This window comes from Microcebus murinus, chromosome 2 (genome assembly GCF_040939455.1).
Source record: "Microcebus murinus isolate Inina chromosome 2, M.murinus_Inina_mat1.0, whole genome shotgun sequence".
NCBI classification, from domain to species: domain Eukaryota; kingdom Metazoa; phylum Chordata; class Mammalia; order Primates; family Cheirogaleidae; genus Microcebus; species Microcebus murinus.
Window position 1 is genome coordinate 16,163,994 of NC_134105.1, and position 10,367 is coordinate 16,174,360.

Sequence of the window (10,367 nt, forward strand, 5' to 3'; positions counted from 1 at the left end):
CCTGGGCACCCTCGTCTTGAGCCTCTGGGTCTGGGATCTGCAGACAGTTAGAAAGAAACAGATCTCACACTTCAGCGATTCTTTCTGCTGTGCTAGAGACGGGGGCAAAATTCATGACTGGTCCTTGGGTTTGGGACGATGAAGTTCAAAGTGCTGCCCAAGCTGTCATTCCATGTTAATGAAGGGATGGTGTTTAGGCAATGGTTTCCTCCTTCTTGCTGGCCCCAGGAAAAGCTGAAGAGGCCTGGACCCTGGTGAGGGTGGACACGATTAAAGGGCCTTGTCCCTGGGGACAGTGTGGCCGGCCCCAGTGGCACGAGGGCAGGCTGAGGCCTACAGAGGAGGGCTGGCCCAGGAGGGGTTGTGAGGAGGGTTTGATTCTGGATGCAGTGGGCTGTGATATCCAGAGATCCATGTTTAAGTTCTTTTCTCTGTCTTGAGTGTTTGCTCTCAGCCCCGCGCCTTTGCTAAAGTTTGTTTGACAAAACATCCAGATCTAAGCTGTTCTTTGGGGGAATTAAGGTACGGCCTGTGCTAGTCATTTCCTGTAGTTGCAGGAAACATTTCCCAGATTCCCATGTCAACTGCTTCCTGCTGGGGTGAGGCATTGGAGGAAGATGAGGAGCTGGAGGAGAGAGGTCAGGGCCCTGCTCCCCTTTCTCTGCTTTGGATGGCTTCCCCGGCAACAGCTATGTCTCCTCCTGGGCTCCTGCTCCCGCTGGACAGCACCCCCACCCTGCCCCCAGCTGGGCAGGCCCATCTTCCTAGCTCCTGTGTCCAGTGGCTGGCTCCTGGCTCTGGCAACTCCCTCTCCTCCCTCCTTTCCCTTCAGCTCCAAGGATGGAGCAGGTCCCTGCTGTGGCCACTCTCTGGACTGCTCCTCCATCATCCGGGAACCAACTCCTTCGCATGAAAGTCTCTTGGTTTGAAAGACTTGGGAGGTTTCTGTGCTGCTGAATGGACCATGATGGATACAGGGTCTTTGATGGCATTAGGCACAGGCAGTGTGGGGAGACTACAGCCAGGGGTGCAGGTTACCAGGAAGGGATCCCCCCAGGGGACAGGAGCAAGCTCTGGGCCAGTGTGACTGGCTGGCAGGACACGCTGTGGCCCCTTCAGCTATGTGGAAAATGAAAGCCGCCCTTGGGGACTCACAGATGCACTGAAGAAATGAACTTGATGGAAGAACCGGATGCCCTACGGCTATGAGGGTCTATAGTTACGGGAATTAATGGGAAGGAAGACCTCTGGGTTGTTAAAGAACTTGGGAACACCCAGACTTCATTTCTAATGGTTTAAAGAAAAAAAATGAGAACAAGCTTCATGTCTGAAAACAAGAGTTTTGTTAAATGAATACTGGCATGTCCACCCAGAACAAGACAAATGCAGCCTCTGAAACGATGCTGGAGACCAATGATTTGTGGCCTGGTGAAGAGTCGCCATGGATCGTCAAAGAAGCATGACACAAGCTGTGGACAAGACAAGCCTGGTTAAAACATACACCTACACATGCAGAGAAAGAGGTTTTAAAGAATATGCAGCTGACCCTTGAGCATGTGGGTTTGAACCATGTGGGTCCTTGTATACATGGACTTTCTTCTGCCTCTGCCACCCCTGAGACAGCAAGACTGACTCCTCCTCCTCCTCCTCCTCGGCCTACCCAACATGAAGATGATGAGGATGAAGACCTTTGTGATGATCCACTCTTGTAACCAAGGGAATGGCCTGAAAAATTCTAAAATGTTTTATGAGCTGCCTCTTTAACCCATCCCCACCCCTGCCCCACTCTTTTGAGAATTAAAACCTGCATCCCTGCCTGAGGCCAATGTTCAGAAGGGCAGGGGAGTGTTTTTTGTTTTTTGTATCATAGGAGATGGCTCTCGGGGCTGCCTGGGCAGAGGTGGGGAGGTTGTCTTTGCTGGAGAGGGGGTCGATCAGAGCCATCAACTATAATTGAACAGCAACCCCCTCAAGCTGAAAACCCCTCTATAAAAACTCTGTATTTCTGCTTGTAGTTAGAGCAATGAGCCTCCCATCCTCCTCACTTGCCAGCATATTAATAAACATCTCTTTTCTTCTCCTCAACCCACTTGTCCTCTTTCTGATGTGGCCTCCGGGACAAGCGCTGAATTTTTTTTTTTTTTTTTTTTTTTGAGACAGAGTCTCGCTTTGTTGCCCAGGCTAGAGTGAGTGCCATGGCGTTAGCCTAGCTCACAGCAACCTCAAACTCCTGGGCTCAAGCAATCCTCCTGCCTTAGCCTCCTGAGTAGCTGGGACTACAGGCATGCACCACCATGCCTGGCTAATTTTTTCTGTGTATATTAGTTGGCCAATTAATTTCTTTCTATTTATAGTAGAGACGGGGTCTTGCTCTTGCTCAGGCTGGTTTCGAACTCCTGACCTGGAGCAATCCATCCGTCTTGGCCTCCCAGAGTGCTAGGATTATAGGCTTGAGCCACCACGCCCGTCCTAAACTTTTGGTAACAGAATTTGGCATTCTTGGGTGGGCCCATTGGCACCCTGGTGGAAGAGCACCCCGTGACTGCTGGAAGGGGTGGGGGGCAGCCCCAGGTCCAGCACAGGTAGGAGCCCTTTTGGGTAAGAGAGTGAGGGCTCATCCCAGCCGCTTCCAGAGCCTGATTAGCTCCGGGGAAGTCCCATGTCTCTTCTCTGAAATCACACACAGCTCCTACTTGCTTTGACTTAGTTGAGGAAAAGGAAATAGATTTGGAAAGTGTCTGGATGCCTTGGCCATTTGTTTGAGTAAGTTCCCCAGTGTGCACACTGAGACCCTTGATTCCACGCGTTGCATTTTGTTCGGGTTTGTTTGGAAGCGCTGTGTGGGGGCGGAGTCAGGGTGGAGTGGAACTAGGGCACAAGGTTTGGATTTGGAGCTTGTCTGTATGGTTCCCAGGGAAGCTGGGGAATTCTCTCCTCTTTGGATTAGGAGATGTTGGTTCTCATTTGAGAATCTGGTTCTCGTCTGTCCGGCTCCCATTCATTTGGTAAGGCCTTGGCATTAAGGTGATTTGCATTGGGAATTCCCTGCATTGTCCACTTGTCATGTTGTGTTTGTTGTTGTTTTTCAACATGGGAAGCTCCATTTCTATTCCATTTGAAAGGTCCTTGGGGTGGATCTTGCCTGAATGGCCAACTTATAGCTATAAGTCTATGTCTAAAAGAAAATGGTTTTTAATTTTAATCCAATGTGTGTGCTGGAGTGTGAGGAGAAGTGGCTATTGAATTAAATCCTAAATAATTATATTATCTTACAATTGGAATTATTTTGTCAAAGGTCAGGTAAATGGGACAAGACCCCATATGTACAATTGTTTTTTTTCTTGTTTGTTTGTTTTTTGAGACAGAGTCTCACTCTGTTGCCCAGGCTAGAGTGAGTGCCATGGTGTTAGCCTAGCTTACAGCAACCTCAAACTCCTGGGCTCAAGCAATCCTTCTGCCTCAGCCTCCCGAGTAGCTGGGACTACAGGCATGCGCCACCATGCCCGGCTAATTTTTTTCTATATATTTATAGTTGGCCAATTAATTTCTTTCTATTTTTAGTAGAGACAGGGTCTCGCTCTTGCTCAGGCTGGTTTTGAACTCCTGACTTTGAGTGATCCTCCTGCCTCAGCCTCCCTGAGCGCTAGGATTACAGGCACGAGCCACCTCGCCCGGCCCCCATATGTACAATCTTTCACGCAATTGCATAATAAGAAGGCTGAAAGGCTGCATGATAGAACTGGGGAGGGATTAACTGGGTTGGATCTCATGAGCCCGCTCCCCTGCTACCAGCTCCTCACCCACTGGGGAGGTGCCTCAGGCTTGGTCACGCTTGAGCTCACATTGCAACCAGCAGAATCCGACCACCTTAGCGATGGGCCTTAGCAGTGCCTTATTTTAGTTGGACAGTCGGATTCCGCTGGTCCACACCAGTTCTGGGTTGGTTTCGGGGTGCCGGCTGAGGCAAGGTGACACTCGGGGCTGCAGCACCAGGGGCAGACCCAGTGGGTGGGGGGAATGGTGCATGTAGCCTGCCACCCATCAGTGTGCAGTGGAGGGAATGCCTGCTGCCTGACCAGCCCTGGTGCTCATATGTGTGTGACATGGCAAGGAGGTGTCAGCGCCCACTGGGCTCCCCAGAGGTGGCTATGATACCTGCCGAAGCTGGGGCAATTCGTGGGGAGGCATGATGGGCTCCATCACATCTGAGCTTGTGCTGATGGGACCCCTGCCAGAGGCCTGCAGGAAGCTGAGGAAGTGGGCCTCACGTGGAGCCCAGCCTGGGGTAACTGCTACCCGCCACCACCATGGCCATCCTGGCACCATGAGAGGGGCCAGGGAGGGTGTAACTGGAAGAAATTCTTCAGTCCCACTCCCACTAGGGTATGACTCAGAATTTGGAATGTTCTCTCCTTCTAAGAACTGGCAGGGAACTCAATTTGGCCAGAGGGCACCCAGAGCCAGGGCAGGGCAATTTCCATTACAGCAGTATTGGATAGGGGGCTTCAATGCACAAGGACAGCTGGCAGGGTCCTTTGTGACAGTCAAAAGGAAAGGGTGGACAATGTCACCCCAAATTGATGTAAAATCAGTGTGTTTTTTGTAAAAAGGAAGGACATTGGAAAGAGCACTGCGACAAATTGCAAAGGGCTCCAGGTAACAAGAAATCCCCAGGAGAGCAAATGGCTTTTTATTCAAGTCCAGGACCCGGATGACAAAGGAGGGGGCCTGGGACACTCTGCCTTGCTAGTAGCTCCCATCCAAATATTCCCCACAGAAGCCCCAGGTGAAATTGACAGTGGGGACTCAATTGGTGCCAAGCTGCATGGGCAGAAGCTGTCTGGGTCCCTCTCCCTTGGTGCCACCCTGGCCCCCGGCACCAGCCACACACGGCGGCCCGTGAGCTAGGCAGTGGTGAGGCAGCTGTAGGCAAGTGGTGGGAGCAGCAGGAGCTGTTCCAGAAGTGGCAGAAGCTCACCCCTGGGGATCTGCCAAGCTCCTGCTGGGCGAATGCCAGGGAAGCATCCTGGTGAAGTATCTAGGAGGCTGCCATTGCAGAGCAGTGGGCTTTGAAGTCTGGGCCTCAGCAGACCTGCACATCTTTGTAGCATTTGCAAGAAGAAAGCTACCAACAGTGAGAAAGGCTGTAGAGGCCAACGGGACCCTGGGGCATGCCGAAAGAATTTAAATTCCCCAGACCAGTGAGTGTGGATTCATGCAGGATCTACCTGCCATTAATGGTATTGTGCAAGTGACTATGAATGATACTCAGTCGCATTTGAATGGCAGGATCCTGGGACTGGGGTGGCCTCATGGCTGCTGGACTGTATTACCTCATGGGTTTAAAGGGGGCTCCTCTGCTCTGTTTGATGGGAGCAGAGTGGGGGACTTGTAGAACCCCCAGTTGGACAGATTTGCAAACAGCAGGTTACTTACCTGGGATTCCAAATTAGCAGGTTCCTAGGAATGACAGGGTTCCATTGCTTCTGGATCCCAAACTTTGGACTAATAGCAAGGCCCTTAAAGGGACAGATGTGGAGCCCCTGATCTGAACCGCAGACTGCCAAAGTGCCTTTGAAAAACTTTGCTTCCAATCCTGCCACCCTGTTACCAGACGAAGAGAATGAGCCTTTGCGGCATGACTCTTTAGCGGTTCTGGGGGCCGTCTTTTCTAGCAGGATGGATCTGTCAGATCCATCAGGATCTTTTGCCGACGGGAGCAGCATTATAGACAAGGGACAACCAAGGGCTGCATAGGTGGCGTTCATGGACTGAGCTGATTGCTTTGACCAGAGCTCTTCAGTTATGCAGAGGACAAAGGCAAACATTTACACAGACTGTAAATATGCTTTTATGGTCGTGCGTGCTCATGGTGCCATGGGGAAGGAAAGGGGCTCCTGACTGCAGAGAATAAGCATATTAAGTACGTCATTGAAATAATGGCCCTGATACAGGCCGTGGCTGAGCCCAAGCAGGTGGCCATCCTGCACTGTCCTCATCACAAACAAGGGAGACACTTATGTTGCACAAAGAAATCAGGCCACTGAAGGTGATCTTGGGGCCTTGACACCCCGGCTAGATTTAGATCCCTTTAAAGCTAAAGACTGGGGCCCTGGCATTTGGGATGGCACAGATAAACAGAGACAGAATTCTCGTGGACTCGTTCTCCCACCCGAAATCTTGGTTCCGCCTCTTATGAGGCGCCTACGTGAATGTGCACAGTCGGGGCGTGATGCCTTTGGTGGGACCTCATTTAAGAGGACCCCGTTTGCAACAAACTCCTTATGTGCTTGAAACAATCCAAAGACAGAAAATCGACCTGCTGCACAGGGACCCCAACATGTGGGGCCCCACCTTTTGATGATTGGCAATGTCACTCGGACGCCTAAACTTGTATTAGCAGATACCTTTCAGGCTGGGTAGAAGCTTATCCTACCTGAACAGAGAGAGCATCTGAAGTTACCAGAATCCTCCCGAAGGAACTCGCAACGAGATGGGCTCCGACCAGGAGCTGCCGGCCCAGGACGGGGCCTTCGCCGAGTTCCTGAGCCATACGCCAGCGCAGAGCGGGACCGGGCCTTGGAGGACGACGGGATGATGGCATCAGCTGGCCAGGGAAGAGGCCGCGTGGATGGAGAACGCAGCTGGCGATGGACGCCGTGGGCAGGACGCTTGGCGGCAGGGACGTCACAGGCCCTGCAGCAGCACGGCCGAGCTGCAGGAAGCCGGGGCCAGGAAGGAAGAGACTTGGACGCTGATGGAGGCAAAGCTCAGACAGGGGAGGTCAAGCTGTCCATGTCCCGGGACTACATGAAGGCCACTGGACTGTGCCTCTCCTTCCTGAGCATCTTCCTCCTCTGTGTAACCACGTTGCTGCCCTGGCTTCTGACTGTTGGCTCCGTCTCTGGACTGACGGCCCCATTGCCAACCGGATTTAGTAGCACACTGCGGGGTTCTGGGCTGTAACCCACTCCTGGAATGCCATTTCCACTCCCCTTTCTTCAAAGCTTGCCGGGATGGGCTTCTCCTCCTGCAATGTGTGTGCTCATGACAACTCAGCCCATAACCGTCTCACTTTAAAAATCCTTCCAGAGATTGTGGTCTGCCCTGCACTCTGCCATTGTCCATTATAATTCTCCAGTTGTATTACACACTCAAGACTGGAAGGGAGAGATTCAGATTGGAGTGGAGGTGAGACATGAGCACCGTCTTCAAATACCTGAGGGGCTGCACATGGAGAAGGGTCTAGATCCTTTTGTATGACTCCCTCTAAAAGAACAACCAAGGATGCCATGGGGGGACACATTAGGGAGGCAGTATTTTTGATTTAAGGAAGTAGCTGTCGCTACGAAGGGGTGGCTGGCCTTAGACAGGGCTGCCTTGTGAGGCAGAAAGCTCTTGGTTGCTGGAGGCTGAAGGAGAGGCTGCATCCAATGGTAGAGGTTCCCTAGATAACCTCGTTCTCTGGTCTCTAGAATTCGAAGGTGCTTATCTCCCAAGTGAGGGAGACAATGTGCTGAGTGCAAAGAGCACTTGCGTTTCTTTGGGCCCCCACGTGGCTGCATGTAGAGCAGGCACCCCACATCGACTAACAGGGCTGCCCTTGATGGCTGCAGATGCACCTTGCTAACTCCCTCCAGAGCAGACTTCCGGGATAAGGGCTTGCTTTCTGTCTGCCAAATTTCTCCAACACGCTGAGCATGGTCTTGCCTCTGAGCCTTTGCATAAACTGTTCCCACTGCCTGGAACACCCTTTCCACCCCACTTTCCTGTCTAACTCCTGTTCATTCTTCAGAACTCCTCTCAAGTTCACTTCCTCCAGGAAGCCTTCCCTGTGCGAGAAGCTCATCTGGTTACATTAGGAGCCCCAGCTCTGCGATCCCGCCTCCTAGTGTGTATTGCACAATATTTTCCATTTCCCACGTTGCTGACCACAGGGACAAGGCTTGTAATTCACTCTCCTTGGTATCTCAGCACATAGCAGGAGCCAGCACAGAGCAGTACTTAGGAATATTTGCTGAATGAACAAGTGTGCCAGGGGCAGTTGGCCAGGGCTTTAAGACTGTAGGGAACATCCCCACGCTATAGAAAAGGCACACCCTACAATGACAAATACGTGGGATTGTGACCAGCTCTTACTCCTTCTCTCAATACCCACGAATGCCAGATCCTTTCCGCAGAAGCAAGAACATCAAAAGGCAGTGGGCTGTTTACTGGAACTCTTCAGGGCCTTGGGGAGTGCTGGCTCCATGGCTGTCAGCTCAGCATCAAGGGAGGCTGGAGGGGTCCCCAATTGTCCTGGACAGGATGGGCAAGGAATGAAGTCTGAGGATCAGACTCCAAGACATGGGCTAGATGTCCCGGGTCAGGAGCCTGGGACTGCACCCAACTCTGCACCTGACTCCAGGTGACCATGAGTAGGTCTTGTCCCCTCTCTAGGCCTCAGTTTCCCTGTCTGTAAAAGAGGCTTGGCCTAGAAGACCCCTAAGGGCCCTTGGAGCTTGAACGGCCTCTGCTCCTATGTCACTTTGGGGTTGAAACCTCCCCTGACATCCCAGAATTCCCTTCATGACTATTGTCACTGACACGGCATCAATTTATCTTAGCATTTTATTGACTCTGCTTAGAGTTTCCGCTCTTGCTCGGGAGTTTGAAGTTCCAGAAACTTATTGCATGCCTATAAGTTATGTATAAAGCCATGCTTCTTCATAAAAACATTAAGAGGATCTTGTGGCTCAGGCCAGGATTGTGGGGACAGTTTCATACACTCCCTGGGAGCTAGGGGAAGTGGAAGGAGCATGGGCTCCAGGCAGACAGGCTCTGCCACTTCCTGCTGTGTGTAGGGTGCTTAACCTTTCACCTTCAGCTACAAACCGGAAATATTAGTAACAGTCTCTACTCCTGGGTGTTGCTGGGCTGCTGTCTGCACAGTTTCTGAGAAGGAGGCCTCATGCCGCAAGCATCCTCTGTTGTACAACGAGGAACCAGGGACCATGTTTGCACCAAACATGTGCAAAAACCTGGCGTCCTGGTGTGCAGGTGTGGGGACGGAGGGAGTGGCAATGAGGACAATGATAAAGGTTCACTTAGCAGTTTGAGTTGGCAGTTGTTTCCGAGGCCAAATTCTAGGGTTGGGGAAGTTAATGGCATTGCATCCTACAGAGTAGGCCTCCAGGCTGGGTTAGAGTTAGTTCGAGGCAGGGATTCCATGAACGGGCTGTTGCTCAGCGATGGGAGCGTGCCGGCTCCAAGCCTCTGTTGGAATTTGGCTCCCCAGATGGCCCACTCAGTGCCCAGAGAAACTGAGGCTTAGAGTGGGCCTCTCTTGGAGGCACTGACTCCCAGAGAGGGGCCTCCCACCACCTGCTGATGGTTTGCCCACCAGGACAGGGTACTCCAGGGGACCCCGTCTTCCTCTCTTAATTCACTTAAAGAGGCAGTTAGAAAAAAAAAAAACAAACGAAGACTCTTGACAAGTTATAAAAAGCTGTCACGCCTCCATATCTTGTCTCATCATTGCCAAGGGTGGGGCTCCCTGGGCTGGAATGGGTCCAGCACCAACCAGAATCTCTTGAGGAACTGACTCATGGAACTGACTCACTCATTTAGATACAGCTACAACTTCCAGTCTGCTTTTTTATTTTTTCTAGAAAAAGCACTCTGAACCCTTACCCCTTTAGCCCTACTTTGAGCCTACAAGAATGAGCTCAAGGAAGGTGCAGGCCAGCAGCCATGATATCAGGTCCTAAATCATGTGGGAAACACTGAGCTACAGAATAAAGAGTCACGGAGGGTTAAGGTCCTGTTTTTTCTCCTGCTTACCCGCCTTCCTGCTGTGTCGCTCACTGGGCAGCACCGGCCCTCCCCCCCAGAGGGAGGACAGTCACCATGTGCAACAGGAATTTCGCATCTGGGATGATATCATTGAATGTAAGATTTCCAGCCACAGCCGGCCACTTATTGACTCCCATTCATGTGTCAATTCAGTCACTTATTATTTCATTCATTTATTCAAGTCCAAGCTTCCACCCTGTGCCAGGTGCTGGTGCCAGGAGGAAAAACAGTCCCTTTCCAGAAGGAGTTCTCAGAATGTGACATCCATCGCCCCAGCCATCCCCTCTCCAGGTAGGAAGGCGCCCAGCGGCCCTGCCGTCCCACCACTGCCCAGAAGGTGGCAGCAGACAGGTAAAAGAGAAGCTCGTAGGTGATCCGGCCCAGCAGGTCGGGTAGGGAGGTGGCCGCCGGTCACCTGGACAGGAAGTTCTGCCCTGTTTTCTGGAAAGGGCCTACCACACATCCATTCAAGTGGACAGATACCTGAACCTGGCCACGATCTTCAATGCCCACTGTCCCTTTGTGAACTGGCA